Below are 21,620 nucleotides of genomic sequence, written 5' to 3'. Positions count from 1 at the left end.
CCCCCTTGAGCTGCCTCCCCAGGAGTCCGGCTCCGCTAGGCGTCCCAGGCTGGCGGTGGAGACGCTGAGGCTCCGTCGAAAAGCAGACAGCTTTTCCTGGCCCCTTTCGATTCTAAAGTTCTGTAAGAGGGACTTCATGCATAAACTCGGCGGACGCTAGTGGTTTACGTCGTTTGTGTTTGAAGTACCTTTGGTAATGAAAGCAAGGTGGCTCTTCGTAAAACTTTTATCCAGTTACAAACACAAATGGTTTATGATATTTGTGTGACTTTTTTACTGTCCACTTGGCTAGCCTTCGACTCCCAATTATGATCCAGGTGTTGCTGTGGCGCTATTTTGATGACATAATTAAAACTCATAATCGGTTTGTTTAAGGGAGATTATCCTGGATAATCTGAGCGAGCCTGGTTGAATCAATTGGAAAACCTTTAAACCAGAGTTGAGATTTGGAGAACCACGCACACTTGCGTGCGTGTGCGCACGAGTGTGTATGTGTGTGTGTGTGTGTGTGTGTGTGTGTGTGAGAGAGAGAGAGGGAAGAGAGACAGAGGGAGAGGGGGAGAAAAAGAGACATACAGACAGGATTATGATAGTTTTGGCCTATGCTTCTTCGGTCCAGCCTCCTCCTGATTTTTCTCTTCCTGTAGATTTTACAGTAGCTTATGAATGAATGAATTTACTATTTGTTCTGGTCCTTTGAATTCTGACCGTAACAGATGTTTAACAACAACCCTTTTTCTCTTCGGGTATGGAAAGGTGCCATATACAGTTCTGACGAACTCATACAGTCATTTTCATTTACATTTCTAGATAAGCAGTTATTTGGGTACTGGCTGTTTTCTATATTAAAGACAGAGTTCTATTTCATAATAAACAAACGTTAGTTCTAAAGTATTCATAGTCTTTTCAGATTTACATCACTGTATTGTTTAATTTATTCTGAAATAATTACAGATTTACAGAGGGTTGTAAAAAATATTACAGAGGAGTCTCATGTATGGAAACCCCCTTTCAATAGTAGTATCTTACCTACTTACAATGCAACATCAAAATCAAGATAATGACATTGATATAATCCATATATTCAGATTTCATCAATTTTACATTTTCTTATTTCTGAATCTGTGGCTATCATTCTGTACATTTTAATCAAGTATTCATGTGACCAACATAGTCAACTATTCCTTCACCACAAAGATTCCTCCTGCTACCCTTTGGCGTCACAGTCACCTCCTTTAATCCTTGGCAGCCCCTAACATGTTCATCATCTCTATAATTTTGTCATTTCAAGAATATCACACAACATGCTGGGCATGGTAGTGCATGCCTGTAATCCCAGCACTCAGGAAGTGAGGCAAGAGGCTTGCCACAAATTTAAGTCCAGCCTGGGCTACATAGTGAGTTCAAGGCAGCCCTGAACTATGTATCAAAATCCCGTCTCAAAAAAATAGGAATATCATACATGAAATCATACTTTTGAAAAGTTATTTTCACTCAACATAATTGCTTTGAGATTGATCCAAGTTGTATGCATTAATAGTTCACTCCTTTTTATTGCTGAGTGTTATTCTATGGTATGGATATACCACAATTTAACTATTCACCCATTGAAGGATATTTAGCTTATTTCCAATTTTTGTTTATTAAGAATCAAATGCTATGAAAATTCATGCAGAGGTTTTTGTGAAAACATAAGTTTTTGTTCCCCTGTGAAAAATGCCGAAGAGTACAATTGCTAGTTCAGATGTTAAGTGCATATTTTAGTGTTATCTAGGTTGAATAATAAAGTATATGTTTAGTGTTATAAGAAACTGTCAACCTTTCCTGGACTGGCTGTACCATTTTGTATTCTCACCAGCAAAATATGAGAGATTAGTTGCTTCATATATTTATCAGCCTTTGGTATTGCCACTATATTTTTTATTTTAAACATTCTGATAGGTGTATGCTAGTATCTCATTTTAAATTGTGTCTCCTTAATAGCTAAATGATGTCAAACATCTTTGCCACCTGCATATCCTCTTTGGTGCAGTGCTTGTTCATGTTTTTTGTCAGTTATCCAGTTGGATGGTTTCTTACTTGTTTTGTTTTATTTTATTTTGAGACAGGGTCTCTGTAGTCCAGGCTGTCCTGGAACTCTGTATGTAACTCATTGAGCTCTTCCTATCTCAGCCTACATAGTATTGGGATTCTTAATGTTAAATTTTGAGTATTCTCTATATATTCTTATTACAAATATTGTCAGATATATAATCTGAAAATATTTCTCCCAGTCTGCAGCTGGTCTTTTTATTTCCTTAGCAAGAGATTTTGCAGACTAAAAGTTTTAATTTTGAAGACATCTAATTTATCAAATTTTGCATTTAAGTACTGTGCTTTGGTGTCACGTCTAAGAAATATTCACCTGGCCCTGTGTGAAGTCTCTCTTACACACTCACTCTTTCTCTCCCTCCCTGTCATATTTATTTATGCAGTACTAAGTACTAGAGATTGAACCCAGGACCTGCACACCAACCTACATCCCTAGCCTAACTTTTTTCTTCTCCCTCTTCATTTTTTTTAATGGTACTGGAGATCAAACTCAGGACCTTGTGCTTACAAGGCTGCGCACCGGCTCAGTGCCGCTGAGTTAAATCAGGCCCCATCTAGCCTATTTTTTGAGACAGGGTCATTCTAAACTGCTAAGTTCCCCAGCCTGGACTTGAACTTGAAATCCTTCTGCTTCAGCCCCTCTAGTGCTGGAATTACAGGCCTGAGCCACCAGGCTCAGTTTGAAGACTTTTCTTGTTTGGTACAAAGTTGGAACTCAGGACCTTGCACTTGCAAGGCAAGTGTGGTGCCACTGAGCGAAATCTCCAGCTCTCTTGTTTCCTTTTGAATGTGTTGTAGTTTTATATTTTACATTTAAGTACATGATTTAGTTTGAATTAATTTTTGTATAATATATGAACCTAAAATGGAGTTACATATTCTTGTCTATAGATGTTTGATGGTTTAAACAAAATGACTTTCCTCTACTGAATTGCTTTTTTTTTGGTACTGGGGATCGAACTCAGGTCCTTGAGCTTGCGAGGCAGGCAACGGAACCACTGATCTAAATCCCCGGCCCCTGAATTGCTTTTTGTACCTTTGTCAAAATCGTTTGGTCCTATTCATATTGGGCTGATTTGTGTGGAAATATTTCTGGGCTTTCTAATCTGTTCTATCTAATCTATGTGTCTGTCACTCTGTAAATACCAGTTCTGATTGCTATAGCTATGTAATAAACCTTAACATAGGATACAGTGATTTCTCCAGCTTTGATCTTCTTTTTCAAAATTGTTTTAGCCATGTAAGGTAATTTGCCTATCTATATAAATTTTGGGATGATCTTATTCTATATCCACAAAAAACCTCGCTGGGATTTTGAGAGGAATTATATTAAATCTGTAGGTCAATCTGGGAAGAATTGACATCTTTATTATATTGTCTTCTAATCTATGAACATGATATGTCCTCTATATTTATTTAAAACTTCTTCGACTTTTCAGATAGCACTTTGGAATTTTCAGCATACAGATCCTGTACATATTTTGTTAAAAGTATACTTTAGTATTTCATTTTCTTCAGCATGATTGTAATGGTATTGTGATTTAAATTTCCAATTCCCAATTCATTATTAATTGTTTGCATATAAAAGTGCAATTAATTTTTGCAGTAGTCTTGTATCTTGTGATCTGCTGAACTCAGTTTTAGGAGTCCTTTGGTAGATTTTGTAGAATTGTCTATGTAGAAAATCATGTTGTCTGTGAATAGGGACCATTTTATTTCCTCCTTTCCAGTCATTCGCCTTTTATCTCTTTTTCTTGCCTTATTGTGCTGGCTAAAATATCCAAACTACATTGAGTGAGAGTAATAAAAGTGGATGTCCTTCCTTTGTTCCCTTTCTTAGGGGAAAACATTTCATATTTCACCATTAAATATGATGTTAGCAGCAAGTTTTTTGTAGAAGCTTTTTACTTGAGTTGAGAAAGTACCCCCCCATTCATAGTGTGATGAGTGTTTTTTTTTTATCATGAATGAATGCTGAATTTTGTCAAATGCTTTTTCTACATGAAGTGATATGATTGTATGGTTTTACTTCTCTAGCCTGTGGATATGGTATATTACATTGAATATTGATTTTTGTGTGTGTGGGGGTGCTGGGAATTGAACCCAGGGTTTTCACACAGAGCTACATACTGAGCTCTTTTTCTATTTTTTTATTTTGAGACTTGCTAAGTTTTGAGTCTTGCTGGGTTGCTAAGTTACACAGGCAATTTGTGATACTCCTGCCTCAACTTCCCAGACTGCTGGCATTATGGACTGGCTGAATATTGACTTTTCAACCAAACTTGCATAGCTAGAATAAAACCTACTTGGCCCTGGTAAAATTATTTTTGTACCTTCTTTGATTCCATGTTGCCAATATTTTCTTGCAGATTTTTGTGTTAAAGAGATAAAGTATGTAATTTTGTTTTTTGTTTTTTTTCTATATTCTTTGTCTGGCTTTGGTGTTAGGAAATACTGGCCTCATAAAATGACTTGGGAATTTGTGCAAAAAAAAAAAAAAAAAAAAAAAAAAACATAAAAAAAAAAAAAGACTAAGATAGCAGGCTCTTGAGAATCTGGGAACTTGGGCTTTAGGAGAGTTCTCACTGTTCCCAGAACTGATAAGAGTGGCTCACTGCACATAATCTGTACAAATGTGGTTTATCCTGGGACTAGAGCTCAAGTCTCCTGATTCCCAAGCTATGCAGAAAAGAGTTAATATAGCAGGCTTGACTATGAGGCTTTGACAGGCTAGCTTGCAAGTCAGATCTTTTTGAATGGGATCTGGAACTTGGATTTGGGGAGGGTACCCTCTCTTTCCAGGACTGATAACACTGTTCACTGTATCTGTTTGTACAAACAATATAGTTTATGCTGAATACCTGCTTTCCTTCCAGGAATCTGGAATTTTAATAAGTATTAGGTAGAGGGTGCCTACGTGACCAACCCTGCATAAAGACCTTGGATGAGTTTCTAAGGAGCTTCCCAGATAGACAGTATTTCACATGTGTTGTCGCTGCTTGTTCCTGAAGGGATTAGTACAATCTGTTTAGTACAGAGTCCTGATGGAGGACTCTTGGAAGCTTGTACCTGGTTTTCTGTGGACTTCACCCCATGTTTGTTTTTCTTTTGCTGGTTGTGCTCTATATTCTTTCACCATAGTAAATCATAGCCAGAAGTATGATTGCATGCTGTGTTCTGTGACTCCTTGGCCACTGTAAAATTATTTCTATAACTTGCTGAATTCCATAATGCTAATATTTTCTTGCAGATTTTTGTGATTCATCAAGCCCAAAAATGATTTGCGGGGACCCCTGACATAAGACTGTTCATTTCTCTTTGGTATTCTACAGTAGGATATGTAAAATTCAAGTTATTTCTTTAAAATGTTTGGAAGAATTCTTAAACTCCTGGAGCTTTCACTTTTCAGGACCATTTAAATTTTGAATCTACTTTCTTTGATAGTTTTTGAACTATTTAGATGGTAAATATTATACTGGTTGAATTTTGGTAGTTTGTGCTTTTCAAGGTATCAATCCATTTCACTTGAGTTATGTGCACAGGGTTCTTCATAGAATTCCCTTATTTTCCCTTGAACGGTTGCAAAATCTGTGATAAAATTTCCTGTTTCATTCATGCTATTAGGAACTTGTGTCTTCTCTCTCTTTTTAATCATAGTCAATCTTGCTATAGATTTATCAATTGTATTGCTCTTTTCAGAGAAATAGCTTTCTGCTTCACTGATTTTGTCTATTGTTTTTGCTATTTTCAATATCAGTGATTTCTGCTCTTATTTTCTTCCTTCTTTCTTTGCATTTATTTTGCTTTTCTTTTTCTGGTTAGAAGCTTACTTGACTACCTTTCCTCTTTTCTAATGTAAGCATTTAGTGTTATAAATTCTTCTGTCAGCACAGCTATATTCCACAGTTTTAATCTTGTATTATTTTAGTTCATTCAGTTCATTATGTTTTAAAAATTTTCCCTCATGACTTTTTCTTTTAAACCTATGTATTAATGAGAAGTGTGTTGTCTAGTTTCCAAATGATTGGAGATTTTTCTCGTTGACTTTGTTATTTATTTTTAATTTGATTCTGATCAGAAAACATACTCTGTGATTTCAATTCTTTGCATTCATTGATGTTTGTCTTATGACCCATCATATAAGCCATCTCATGGGTATTTGAAAAGAATGTGAATTATGCTATCATTGAGTAGCGTGTCCTATAAATTAGACCTATTGCTTTATACTGTTGTGGATTTCATAATCTTGCTGATTTTCTGTTTAGTAATTCTATTGCTTAGAGGAAGATATTGTATAACAGTGCACTTGTCTTTCACTTCTATCAGATTTTTTTTTTTTTACTTCATGTCTTTCAAATCTATATTTTTTGGTGCATTCACGTTTAGGAATTCTATGTCTTCTTGGTGAATTAGCCCATTTATCATAATATAATATCCCTCTTTGTCCCTGAAAATTTCTGGTCTACTTTATCTGATATTAATATATTGTGACTCCTGCTTTTAATAAGTAATGGTTGTGTAGAATATCTTTTTCTATACTTTTACTCTGTAACTACCTGTGTTATATTTAAAGGGAGTTTCTTACAGAAAGCATAGAGTAGGTTTTTTAAAATCTATTTTTGTTGAGTGTGGTGAAGCACAACTGTAATCCCTGCACTCAGAGGTTGAGTTAGGAAGATTACTGCAAGTTCAAGGCCTGCCTGGCCTACATAGTAAATTAAAGGCCAAAATAAACTACATAGTGAGACCCTATCTCAAAAACAAGCCAACAGACAAACAAAAACTATTTCGTGAATCTCTGCCTTTTAATTAATTTATTTAGACCATTTAACCTGAACATAATTATCGATACTTTAGGGCTTAACTCTAACATTTAATATTGTATTTCTCATTCCTTTGTTTTCCTTCTCTTGCCTTACTATGGGTTATTTGAATTGTATTTAAAATTCTATTTTGACTTAATGTTTTTGAGTTTATAACTGCAAAAACTATAACTTTCCAAAAACTATAACTTTGCATAGTTTTCTTAATGTTTGTTTAGGTATTAAAATATGTATATAACTTATAACAGCCTACTCTTATCAACATTTTACCCTAAGTGTAGAAACCTTATTTTTATCTAGGTCCCTCTACTCCTGCACTTTTGAAAAATACTTTCCTTACCTATTTTTTTCTACATACATTGAATCTATCATAAAATAGTATTATGTTTGCTTTGATAATCCAACATGACTAAAAAAATGCGTGAGGACAAAAAGCCTATAATATTTATGCTGATTTTTACATACATTATTATTTTCTAAAGTTCTAAGCCTCCTTCTGGTACCATTTCCTTTTTGTTTGGAGACCATTCTTTAGTCATTCATTATTGGTACAACTGTTAATGAAACTTTTATAAATTTTATTGTCATCTGAGAATGTCTTTATTTTCCCTTCATTCCTGAAGGATTTTTGCAATGAACATGGAATTCAGAGTTGACAGTTCTTTTCTTTTATCATTTGAAAAATGTAACGCTTCCTTCCAGCCCTAAAGGTTTCAGATGAGAAATCTGCTATCATTTAAATCAGTATTCCTCTATAGGTAATGCATGTTTTTCTGTCTAGCTGCTTTCAAGATTTTGTCTTTATCTTTAGTTTTCAAAAGTTGGTTATGATGTGTCTTGGTGTGGATATTTTTGGGTTTTCCTGGCCTACTTTTGTGAGCTGAGATTCCAAAGACAGTTTAGTTTTTCAGACCTGGGCGGTACTATTCTTTGTTTGTGTGCTCCTCAGAGACCATTTTGAAAAGCTGAGTGGGATTCCACACTGCAGTTCAGTTCTCAGACCTGCAGGCCTGGTGATTTAGTACGTTTCATGTTTGGATCATACAGGTGTCTTTCCAGGATTTCCCATGCAGATTTGAAGAATCTCTCCAGTTCTCTGCTCTCTGAGATAAGAGCACCTTCTAATTGAGAGGGTGAGGGGCACCAGCTGCCGCCAGCCTTAGGGGCTCCTCACTCAGTCTTCGCTGTCATAGCAACAGTGGGGAGGAGTAGAAGCACTTGTCTGCATCCTCTGCTGATACCAGTGGTGGCCTGTGGCAGTTGCTGACACCACTAGCCTGAGAGGAAAGTGCCTCCTGGCTGTTTGCCTTTCGGTGGGAGGTCAAGAAATCTGAGGCTCACTTGGTTCGTTTGATGCTAGTGGGGAACAGAAAGTGTTTCCTGGAGATTTCTGAGACCACCAGATAGAAGCAGGCTAAAGTCTTAACTGGCTACCTGCTGCTGCTGCTGCATAGGAGACAGCAGTCTGAGGCTGTCCTGCTGGTGGAGTGCACTTTCTCCAGCTGCTTGGTGCGATTGATCCCTCATAATCCTCTGACTGTAGGCTAACGCTGCAGGCAAGTGAGGAAAGTGATTTCCCAGGCCTCCAGGGGTAGCCTGGACTCAGGCGTAGCCAGGACTCTAGTCAATCTCAGATGGTGCTCCCTGAGGAACGGGTTTCCCCAGAAGCCTAGGCCACAGAGTAAGGGTTAGAAGTCTAATCCCTATTCAATCGCTGCTAACAAGATGGTGTACAGCTTGGATAAGACTGGTGTTGTCTAAAAGGTTTTGTTGCTAGGCTGTGGTGTCTCTCCTTTCCCAGTCTTTGGGTATAAAGAACAGGTTTTCTTTGATTTTTCCTTTGTTGTCTGCTTTGGTAGAAGATTCCACCATAGGTTGCAGGTCTCTCCAGAACCCAGTTGAGGATGTGTGGAAGAAAGAAAGAAAAGCCAGGGAGTTCACTGTAGTGTCATTCTTCAAGTTCTGAGGTCTTGTCCAGTCCTTTTACTGCTTTCTACCTTCTAGAGTCTCCTTATGATGACTTTTGTATTATTTTTAGGAAATTTAGTTGTACTTAGCAGGAAAGAGCAAGGAAAATATGCCATCTTGTCTGAATTTACCTCATATGTTAAGATAATAAAATGACTGAGGAAAAGATTTTTCTTTATTAATTGGGAGACATTAGTTGATTTGGGGCATCATGATTTCAATTGGCACTTTAAAGACAAAACTACTTTTCCATTTCATTTGTAAAACGGGACTGGTAGTGCTTGGACTTTAGTGGAGACTTTGAGAATGTATAAGGGATTGTTAATCTGTCTTTGTTGAGGCACTGGATGATGAATGTAGAGTCAAGGTCTTTAAACCAGGTGTGTTACCGTACACACACTATGGTGGTATAACTTGCCAAAAATGGGCTCAGGGGACCAAAAATAAAAGACAAAAGAAATGTAGAGATATTTTAATGATCACTCTTGGCAATACTTCCTTTCCTTTTTCTCCTTTCTTCTCTTTCTTTCTTGACCATCACATTACAAATTTCACAAGATAAAAATCAGTAACAGAGGTGGGGTTTGGCAGTGCATGCCTATAATCCCAGCACTCAAGAGGCTAAGGCAGGAGGAGTGCTTCAAGTTGAAGACCAGCCTGAGCTATATGATTCAAGGCCAGTCTGAACTAAATAGTGAGACCTTGTCTCAAAAAACAAAACAAGGGCTGGGGATTTAGCTCAGCGGTTCGGTGGCCTGCCTTGCAAGTGCAAGGACCCGAGTTCAATCCCTGGTACCCCCCACAAAAAAAACCCAATAACAAATAACAAAACAAAAAATCAGTAAAAGGTCCCATTTTCCTTAGGCAACTAAAATACCTACTTTCCACATGAGTTCATCTTATGTGTGCACTGTAATATGTATGTAAATTCATAGACAAATGGTCTGAGAGGAAACAGACCAAAGTGATAATAGTAGTTATCAGTGGGGAGTAGGGATTGAAGAGGATTTTAGATTTATCTCCAATTTTTTCCCAGGGAAAAGTAAAACTATATTATTTATGAGGTTAATAATAAAACAACAACAACCTGTGCATGTGCTAAGCCACAAGACTCTGATACTGAAAAAAATTTAAGATATGGCCTCTTTTCCTCAGTCAAAATTATTTTACACTCATGAAACCTAGTGACATTTATTCAGAGCTTTACCACCATGTCTCACAAGAACATTTTCAGATAAAATTAGGGAAATTGTTGATTCTTAAAATAAAAAAGCAATTGTAAACACACAGCAGGCGTATTTATACTCATGGTTGAAATGATAACATGTAAAAGTGGTTTTATGCTAGGTGTGGTGGTTCATGTCTGTAATCCCAGCATTCTGGGAGGCAGAGGCATGATGATCATAGATTCAAGCCCAGCCTGGGCAACATAAGGAGACTCTCAAAATAAAAAGTAAAAAAGTGGGCCAGGGATTTAATTCAGTGGCACTACACCTGCCTAGCAAGCACAAGGTCCTGAGTTCGATCCCCAGGGGAAAAAAAATTGGGGCCGTGGATGTAGCTCAATGGCACAGCACCTCCCTGGCAAGTGTGAGGTCCTGAGTTCAATCCTCAGTCCAAAAAAGTAAAGAAAAAAGAAAAAAAGGTAAAAAAGAGCTACGAATGTAGCTAAGTGCAAAGCCCTGGTTTCAATCCCTAGTACTGCCAAAAAAAGTGTTTATATGCACTTAAGTATATACAAAAGGACTTGCAAAGAGAGAGTATAGTTAGTGTGAGAATAGATCACTGGAAGGCTCACTTGATTCTTTACTTCCTATTGATATCCAAAATAATGCTACCAGATAGAGATGGTCTACAAAAAAAAAATTGGAGATAACTTTTAACTCATATTATTTCACCTGTGAACGCAAAAAAAAAAAATCAGTACTTATGGATTATCTACTATATTCCAAGTGTTTAACTTATATTTCCTCATCTGATCTTTCCCAAGCTCTCAAGATGGTAATCATTATTTACATTTTGCAGGTAAACAAACCAGGCTCAGAAAGAAAATAACTTGCCCAACATCATTAGTGAATAGTAGGTACATTTCAAAATGAAAAAGGTTTCTATTCTCTTGTAGATTTGAGTATTTTCAAAGCATCCACCATTTGTATCCCAAGGAAGAGTGGGAAGAGCCAACTAACGTAGCCAGGTACTCTTTAAACCTTTATGGTATGAGAAAAATATCTTTGAAATCCTTCCTTTTTAGGTGTTAACTTCAGAAGAACAACTAATTTTCTCAAAACTTAACTGAAAACAGTTTAGTGGAATCAAATAATAGCATACACCCAATGAATGCCAGGTAGTTAGTGACTTTCCTAGAAAAGTACATGTTAAAACTGATCCCAACAATGAATGTAACTGTGCTGTATCCCTAAAATGTACCAATAAACTCAATTAAAGCTGAAAAAAACTGATGCCATAGATCAGTAATATTAGAAAACAAAATATTCACTGATGGAAATTAAAAACAAGATTAAACACCAAACATCACTTTAATGGCCAGTTTTATGTGTCAACACATAAATTACACATTAATCTGGGTGGTATTGTGAAGGTGTTTTGTAGATAATGATTCAAGTCTATAATCAGTAAGAGTTTAAAGGGTAAAAAAATTATCCTTGATAATCTGGTGGGTCGGACTTAATCAGTTGAAGGCTTCCCCAAAGAAGAAATGCTGTCTGTGGACAGCAACATCAGCTTGTACCTACCCCAAAGCTCCCTCCTACCTTTCTGATTGCCTATTCTAGGGATTTCATATTTCAGACTTGCTTAGCTAGACTCCACAATCATGTAAGCATGTATATGTGTGTATGTGTCAATTTATCTGCTTGAATCCTGACTGATATAATCATTGTCTTCACTTTTATATGTAAATTTGTACACACTAAGAAAATAATTTAATTTTCCTTGAACTTTGTATTCTTTCTTTACATCGGATTTTTCTCAATCAGAAGGGAAAGTGATTACAGAGACTGCTTAGCTTTACAGACAAAACACCATTGTCCATATTAGAATTGGACAATTCTAATTGTCTGTGTCGTCACACCTAATTGTGTGTTGTCTGTGGCTTAGGGGATAGTTGATCCTCTCGGGAATCATCATCTAAATGAGATCTCAGAAGTCTCTGGATTCCGCTTTCTCATGATAGAAGCACCAGAGCCTTATGGGACAGAACCACTTGGAACTTACTTCAGGCCTCCTTGTATAATAAGCACTATCCAGGTTCATCCATAAATCTTGCATGCCTGATGTGGTAAAAGAAGTAGTTTCTTTTTAAATCAAAACAGCAATAATTTTATTCCTTAAATTATTCAGAAATTTCTTGGGAATTTTTTTACATTTCTTGGAGACATTATCTAAATGTTTCTATCCTACTCTTTATCCCTCTGAAGAAACTTCTGGGTTACTTTTGGAAATGTTCTTAAATCTTTTCCCTCCCATTCATTTTTTAAAGTTTTTCCATATATTTATTTAAATTTGTTCTTTCAGAAATGATTTAGTATGGCTGACAAAGATACATTAAAAACAGCACAGACATATAAACTAAACTTGACAGGTAAAAATGTAAAGGGAAAGAAGAGAAAGTACAGGAAAAATAAATAGTATAATTGTCTATAAAATTTCTGTGGCTCACAGGTCAGGCTAGGGTAGCATGGCAGGTAGAGTGAAAAAATAAGATAAATTACATACTTCATATGGTTTATGAGAGAAAATCAAACCAACTGTCTAAGAGAATCACAACTACTTTTGGTGTAAAGACGGGCATTCCCCTAGGGAAGTGGTGGCGAACCTGAGGTGCACACGTGTGTGTGTGTGTGTGTGTGTGTGTGTGTGTGTGTGTTGCAGAAAGCTCTGAAAGGTTCACCATCACTGCCCTAGGGAATCCTATCCTACTGACAATAGACAAAGCAGTGCCTCTAACCACAAGCCTCAAGAGGAGGTTTAAAAAACATTTCCAAGTAGCAACTGATTCCAATTATATATTTTATCCTTTTCTCTAACTTGGAAAGAATTCATCTGCAATTACACAAAAATGAAGTCTTCATATTCCTTAATGCTTGACTCAGGAACCTACTTTGGGGGCTGAGGGCGTATCTCAGTAGAAATGCACTTGCCTGGTGTGCTTAAGGCCTAGAGGTCTGTCTCTAGCATGGCAACAGGCAACTTTATCTAGTGGAGGTAGCCAGCTGTGGGGTGACAGAGACCAAGGAACCTCTTGAAGTGTTGACCTAGTATGGGTATCAGAGGTCAAACAGTGTAAGGCAGCTATACGCACCTGAAGTGAGAATGAGGGTACTCCTAGTCTGGGGCATTAGAATTTGATTCAAGTGAAAAGTCCCTCTCATCTGTCTATAGTGTATTTTCATTTTTGCAGTACAGTACCAGAGATAGAATTGTCAGCTTTTGTACTGAGCTGTATCTCCTGCCTTTTAAAAAAATTTTTATTTTGAGATGGTCTTGCCCAGCCTGGGCAACTTGGAAAGACCCTGTTCAAAATAAAAACTAAAAAGGGCTGGGATGTAGCTTAGTGTATAAGCCCTGGATTCAATCTGTAGTACCATAAAAGAAAAAAACCCTAAATTATACGCTTTAAGTGGCAAATAGTTACAATTGCTAACCGAGCATCTATTCTTCCCATTTTTTTTTGTAAGAAACCCAATTTTTTTGACAAATAATGTGCTTGGTAAAAATATTCACCTCCAAACTCCCTTGAAACTTGTATGGCTATGTGACCCATCTCTGGCAAATGAGATATAAGTAGAAGTCTATTAATCAAGGCTTCTGGGGAAGTAATTGTTTCCTTGATGAAAAGGATCAGATTTAGCTGGCCTTTTGCCACTCACCTGCTTCATTCTTAATGCAGTCACAATACTACAGGAATGAGAGCTATCTTACCAATTTAAGGAAAATACTGCATGTTTAGAATGGCAAAACAGTAAGATAGAAAGACCCTAGGTCCTTAAAGACACTGTAGCTGCTAGGTTGCTTACTTCAAGACTTTGAATTACATAGCAACCAGCATGTCTTTTTCCCCCACAGACTTTTTTTTTTTTGTACTAGGGATTGAACTCACAACCTTGTACTCACGAGGCAGGTGCGGTGCCACAGAGCTAAATTCCCGGCCCTTGGATTTACTTTTGACAATATAGGTGGAATGTATCAGACAACAGACCTGGCTAAAATACATGAAAAAGTTTTATAAGGACATGGATGCAAAAATAAAAATAAGAAGGGGCCAGGATGTAGCTCACTGGTGATGCATGAGACCCTATGTTCAATCCTCAGTACCACCAAGAAAAGAAAAAAAGAAAAAGTTGTGCCAGCTGATTTGATATCTCATATCTAACTGTTCATTCCCCATCCCTTAACGAAGCTGCAGTTCTTTTCAAATTCCCTGGGTTACTGAGGAAAAGTCTTCTTTGCTGGGCTGCAGTTCCAATCTGTGGTATGAAGCCAGAGGTCATTTCTTTCCCGCCATCTTTGAGCATTAGTCTTTTTCCTTTCCCTAAATTCCATCTGAAGAAAAAAATATCACCCAGCTGATCTTCAGAGAACTATTTCAAGCTTTTTTCCTATTTGAAGTTATTCTTTTTGCTTTTTTCTATCACCCTCTGTTTTTTATCCTCGATTTTTATTTAAAAGTGGATAATATATTTACAAAGTTGAAAGTCAAACTATGAAAGGTTTACATTTAGAAGTCTGTTTTATTTTTGTCTTTTTTTTCAATTTTGATTTCTGACTCTATCACCCTAATTACTTCTTTTCTTCTATAAGTAACTTGTATTAGTTTCCTATTTGTCTTTTCAGTGGCTTCTCATGTAAAATCAAGTATCATGGGCCCGCGATTTATCTCAGTGGCCCCGCAACTGCATTTCAAGTGCAAGGTCCTGAGTTGGATCCCTGGTACCAAAAAGAAGATAGAATAAACAAGGGGAAAAAATGAGAACCAAGACCTGTCATGTAAAGGTACAAGATCCCAGTAATATATACCTAGAATGTACCAATAAACTCAATAAAAAGAAAAAAAAGTAGAATAAAATAAAATAAATTACCACACAGACACACACTTTTTATGTCCCATTTCTTCCATGTAAAGCAGTGTAATGAATACACTTTCAGATCTTGGTGGTTTTGTAATTTATCGGTAACATTTTTCCTTCTCAGTGTGAAAGATAGTTCTTTATACTTTGCTTTTTTTTTCCATTAAGTTTACTGGTACATTTTAGGTATACAGTATGATGACATTCATTAACTTACTTGAATGTTGTTTTTCTGCCCATCTTTGCTCTTTCATCTTCAATTCTTTGTACAGTCAACATGTTTATGCTAACTGCCTAGAGGGTCATACATATTATGAAAAATACCCCCAAGTCATTTCAATGCATTCCTCTCTTGAGGTTAAGAGTTCAGACATTGGTTTAGACAGCAGCTCACAAACTTACCTGCTCTAGTTATACTTGTCTTCTCAGAAAGGCAGCTCAGGATTTCTCTTCCCATCTTCTCCCCCACCTCTCCACTCAGAAAGTGTTAAACTAGATTGAGAAGACCACATGGCACTAGGTTGAACCACAGTCACAGAAGGTGGAACTTTCAGAGGAGAAAAAGCTAAATGGTTGCCTCTGCCTTCTGTATGAAAGCACCCTTTTCCTGAACTTTCCCTTTGTGTCAACTATGCCTAGGGAGTAAAGGCTTCCAGACATCAAGACACACTTTCCATTTTTTTCCCTGCAGGCATTCATAGCAAAGTTTTTGTCTTATCAGTGGAGAAAGAGCCAAGCCTAGAATGTGGGTTTGGGGGCTTCACACCTATCTAGCATAGGACAGTTGCTATCATGAGCCTCACTCCTCCCAAACTGGATTTTGAGGCCAACAACCTAGCCAATAATAAAGGGTCACTTTCTTTATATTCTGGCATAGATTTCTCTGAGACCCCCTGGAAACAGGTAATGGGACAAGATTCAGGTTCTAGTGTATCCTAGTCACATACATTCTAAGCCATATTGATCTCATCATTCCTTAATAAATCCCCACTTTCCAATTTCAAATATGACAGTGAACAAAGGAGGTCCTTGACCTAAGTTTCAGTTTCTTCACCTGCCAAAATGGGATCCATAATGCAGTCTTCATACATTTGATGTGAAGGTTAAATGACTTAAGGTTTGCAAAATACTTAACCCAGTGCCTGCTATTATAGTAGGTGCTCAATGTACAGTTGCTATTACTTTTATTATTGGTGCTGCTGAGCAGTACAATATTGTTATTAAGTGCAGGTGTTTTGGAGCTAAACTTCTCTCTCTGGCTTTGGATCTGCAGATTTGTGTTTAACATCTGTTTAGCCATAGGGAAGGTAGCTAACTTCTGAAAGCTTCACTTTCCCCAATCATAAAAACAAGAATAGTAATAGTACCTCTCCTAGGCTTGCCCAGAGATTTTCATATGTAAAATGCTTAACACAGAGTTGGACATAGCGATAGCTACTGTATCTTAACAGGATTAAAAAACCCAAACCCAACACCACTTGAATGATTTCTGGCCCTTCAGATAAAGTGGAAGTACCTCTTCACACATATGGGGGTTGAATCTAACATTCACTCATAAAAATATACTCATAGTACTGTATACTTAAAATGTGTTGAGAGTAGAACTTGTGTTTTTTCACAATTTAAAAATTTCCACTCATAGAGTTTTTTTTTGTTTTGTCTTTGGTACCAAGGATCAAACTCGGGTCCTTCTGCTTGCGAGGCAGGCAGCGGAACCACTGAGCTAAATCCCCGGCCCTACACTCATAGAGTTTTATAAGGGCACTGTAACATTCTGAGCATCTACTGTGCCCTTGGTTTACATCTTTCCTTACATTTAAAAACAAAACTTAGAACAGCCCAGATATGTAGTGCTGTCAGATTCAGCATGAACATGGGCTGGGGATTTAGCCCAGTTGTTCCCCTGCCTGCCTCACAAGTACAAGGCCTGGAGTTCAATCCTGGGTACCAAAAAAAAAAATCAGTATGAACAGTATCATGTAGACACAAATGCTGCCCTGCCTATCTACACCATTGCCATAAACTTTGATCTTTTATTTGCTCTACAAATATATGTTAATACCACAGGATTTATAATATACCTGACCAAAGATGTGTAAAGGAGGTCAGCATTTTTTTATCTCAAGTATTTAGGTCCAGGCTCAAGCCAGAAATGTCTGACTCTTCAAATCTAAGCAACACATTTGTGCACATTTTTTTCTGTGTTATGCTATCTTTAAAGCAGTAGAAGAGGGTGGTCATATGCTACTCAAACTCTGGTCTACTGCTACCATTGACTAAATTCAAAGAAATATTTTCTGAATAAGAAATTATAATTAAATCTCTTATGAAGACATGGATTTATACTGAGGAAACAAAGAAACACTGCTAAAAGTAAAATATGAATTTAGGATTTTACTTTTCTTTCAAATTTTACATTTGTTCCAGGAAAGAAAGAAAAGCTATTGGTATTATTGTATTTTTCCCAAAAGTTGGAGCACACTGAATTATTTTCCTAGATAGTCTGGCACATTTTATTGATGATGCCTAAGCTTATCCCTGTAAGCACTTGAAGTGGGAAGATGTCAAAAAATAAAGAGGTGACAGATTTGAGGGGGGACCAATAGATTCTCCTACAAGCCCAAAGCAAGTTGCTGTATGGTTATTTTGTTTTGTTTTGTTCTAGGGGTCCTGGGATGAATTTAGGGCTTTCACACTAAGTTACATTTCCAGCCTTTTTTATTTTGAGACTAGGTCTCACTAAGTTATCCAAGCTAGGCTCAAACTTTTGATCTTCCTGCCTCAGCCTTTCAGAGTGCTGGAATTACAGGTGTTTTCGACCACGCCGTGCTGTGATTTCATTTTAACTCAGCCCCAGTGGTGATTAATCAATAACCACTCTGGCTTTATGTAATGTTTCCCAATCGAATAAAACAAGAAAAGAACACCTCAGATGAAAATTTAACTCAGAAACTTCTGTGTGCTCTTACAGTGGACGCATGACTTGTGAACTCAATTCATTCCTGAGGCTGGTTGTAACTCAAGTTGGTCAGGCTCCTCTACACAGCCTTCAAAGTCTGTCTACTGTATAATTTTAGACCACACTTTCTTCCAGGCAGAACTCAGTGTCCTTAGAGAGACATTGGTCTGGGATTTCTCCATTAACCCCACACAGGAAAGGATGGTGTAATGTTCCTCCCAGAACTCTTTCAGGGTTAAATCTGTATCTGAGACCATCTGGAAGCACAAGTGGCTGGCATTCGGGTCTTAACTCAGACTTTGGATGTAAGTTAAAATTAAAATTGCAGTCCATAATCCAAATTGTTCATATGTCAGGTCAGTCCTAATTCGACAGTCAACTGTATTTGTTTCAAGTATCACTGATGTTCTTAATGCTTTCTAGGAGATTCAGTGGACAGAGACCATAGTTACTACTTCAACACAAAACAAACCCCCCAAAATAGTTTAATATTATAGAATATTTTTATTCCAGAAGCAATCAAGGAGTACATGAAGGGAGGAAATGCACAAAAGACTAAAGTCTGATCTAGTAGAATGAAGTACTGAATTGTGACTCATTCAATCAAAAACATCTATTAAAACATAAATCACATTACTGGACTCTCAGCTACTCTAGGAATAGAAATATTTCTAACTCTTGATTCTAGAGTTTGATTCTAACAGTTCAGCACAAGCTTCTCAAACTTTAACGTGCATGTTACTCCTCTGGTTATTCCCTGAGTATTAGTAGATGCTGATTCAACAGATCTGGAGAGGGGATTCAGAGTAATCCAGTTTCTGGGTGAAACTGATGCTGCTGGTCCACAGATCATACTTGGGAATAGCAAGAAAGGCATGGATAAAGAATTGGAATAAAGTGTTTCAAGTACTTAGAAATCTATATGGAGTACTGTGGGAGCCTCAAGCAGGGCCTTTCTACCTGCAAGTATTAAAAAAGGCTTCACAAAGTTGGAGACGGATGAGCTGAGTCTTGTTCTCCTTATAATCTCAGGGAAACGTAAGAGGCCTATTCTGTAGTTCAGTATAGCTGAACAGGCCATCTAAACTTTCTAACTTTCAATTTCTTTCTCATCTACAAAATTGGGGGTTGATCTGGGTGTGATGGCACACGCCTGTAATCACAACACTCAGGAGACTGAGGTAGGAAGAGGATTGTTCAGTTTGAGGCCAGCTTGGGCTACAGTGAGTACAAGACCAGCATGAACTACATAGTGAGGCCCTGTGTCAAAAAACAAAACAAAAAATCCTCAAGGGGAAAAAATGAGAACCAAGACCTGGCATGTAAAGGTACAAGATCCCAGTAATGAATGTAACGGTACTGTCTACCTAGAATGTACCAATAAATTAAATTTAAAAAAATCCTTCACAGCCCTGAAACTCAATGACTCTAATGAGATAAATTATAAAATCACTTATTATAAGATCTGGTTAAAAGTTAAGGTGAAACAGTATAAAAATGTTCTATTAATGAGATTAACAAACCGACCTACATTTGTCAAATAAAAGTATGTCAGTCACTAAACAAACAGCACTTAAACCTTAATAGCCTCTTAAACCTGTTTTCCTATTTAGCTGCCTATTCATAGCCAGGTGTGTGGCCTCACAGCTGAACTACTTCAAAAGAACATCATATCTGCACAGCACAATACTTAGCATTTATAAAGTACTTTTCATTTTTCAAGGCACAAGTATTGGTTAATTACTTGTCACACAATTTGCAACTCAATACTCATTAGTCCAATTACAAGTGGACCAGATGAAATTGAAGCAGTGAAGATAGGCCTCAGAGAGAGGATCAGAGCCAAAGTGAGAATTCTGGGCACTATCACCTATACTGTTTATAGATGAGAACCAGCCCTCACCAGGAAAGCACTGAATCAACAGGAAAGGAAAAAAATCACTATTTCTGAGCATCTTGCTGAAGCTTGCCACTAAACACTAAAATGTCATATAAGGAAAGAGACAAAATATTATAAAGGCTTATTTCCACCTCCATCAAAACATTCAGTCTACCCAAAGAGAAAAACAAGCTGATAGTGACACCATTTTTATTTAAAAAAAAAAAAAAAAAAAAAAAAAATTTAAAAAAAAAAAAAAAAAAAAAAAAAGGTTTTCATTTTCTGTTACCTAGGTTTTGGTTGCTGTAACAAATGCAGTACCTGAGAGATATCAACTTTTAAAGAGGAATGGTTTATTTTGGCTCTAGGTTTCAGTTCATGGTCAAATGGCCTGTTGCTTTTAAGCTGCTGATAAAGAAGTACATCATGGGGGGCAGGTGCATGGTGCAGCAAGCTGCTCTCCTCATGGTGGGCAGGAGAGTGAGAAGGGACCAGGATCCCCATATCCCTTTGAAGGGCACATCTCCAATGACCTAACTTCCTTCTACTACCTCCTCACCTGTTGAAAGTTCTACTGCCTCCCAATAGCACCACAGGCTGGCAATCATGCCTTGGAACACACAGGCTGTGGGGGACATTCGAGATTTAAACTATAGCATATCAGTATAATTTACACGAAGTTTGGTTTTTTGAGTGTTAAAACTTTTAAAATATTTTCTAGAATGGGTTTTGAAGAAGTAATCATGTTGTAGTTACAATACATTCTTTCTATAGAGAACAGTTACATTATCCCTTATAAATGAGTGAAACAAATTTTAGACACCACGAATTACCCAATAAGGATTTTATCACTGTCTGGTAATTTCTGTCTTTTCCAGTGCTCCAAATGCTATAGATGTATTTGTAGAACCTTTATAAGTAGAAACATAAATAATGTTATTTAAAAACTGACCAATCTGTAATTTTAATACTTCTGACTTATGGGCTAGGAGAGTGAGAAGTTGAATACAAAAGGCTAGCAAATTTGGTAGCAACTTAAAAAAAGAAGGTACATTTGTATAAACCTGAAAGGAAGTATAATACAATTCATTTTTTTAGAATATGGAAGTGAAGATGCCAATCTTAGTAAGTATTAAGTCATAATATAATATGATTCCTTTTAGCAAAGGAAGCATTATATTGGAAATTCCTTAGAATAAAACAGGTTTTTTACTTCCTTTGCTTTTTTTTCAGAGTGCCTGGTGTATACACTTACAGAGAGACAGAGACAGAGACACGCACAGCACACAGTTCAATTCTCTGTCACATACAACATAGATTAGAAAAATTTATTTTGCTTTTAACATTAAAAAATTTGACATATGTATGTTATAGAAGTGCTCTTCAAAAATGAGTGTGAAGCCATTTTTCATTTCAACATTTATTACAAATCACATTTTCTAAACACTAGGTAAATTGCATATAAAAGCTACACATAAATATACAGAAACAAAATAATACCAGCAGCACTTATTAATGCAAAATAAACTAACATGATGTTTAAACATGTGTAACTTAATACCATTACTAAGTTTTCATTGCCAATAATTTTTTATGAATTCAAAATCTATTTCAGAAATGAAATATAGTACATTTTTATTACTATCAAAAAGTCTAGAATTATAAAAACTATCATTTAAAAATATCTTTTCAAACAATCAGAAGCCAAACGACTATCCATAAAGACAAATTAGGCTGGGGATATAGCTCAGTGTTAGAGTGTTTGCCTAGCATGCATGAGGCTGTGGGTTCAACTCCCAACACCACCAAAAAAA

At 36.8% G+C, this 21,620-nt stretch overlaps 1 protein-coding gene across 1 annotated transcript in view; it reads right to left on the bottom strand.

Moving 5' to 3' along the window:
• The window catches only part of Jade3 (jade family PHD finger 3), a 151,598-nt gene extending 151,369 nt beyond the window's left edge, over positions 1–229 (bottom strand). The window contains exon 1 of the mRNA XM_010643487.1: positions 189–229. The gene's annotated coding sequence lies outside the window, so the exon portion shown is untranslated. The remainder of the gene's footprint in view (positions 1–188) is intronic.
• Between the last annotated feature and the right edge of the window lie 21,391 nt (positions 230–21,620).

This window comes from Fukomys damarensis, unplaced genomic scaffold (assembly GCF_012274545.1).
Source record: "Fukomys damarensis isolate Sample0158 unplaced genomic scaffold, DMR_v1.0_HiC HiC_scaffold_39, whole genome shotgun sequence".
Lineage (NCBI taxonomy): Eukaryota > Metazoa > Chordata > Mammalia > Rodentia > Bathyergidae > Fukomys > Fukomys damarensis.
This window is presented reverse-complemented; position numbering and strand designations above follow the sequence as displayed.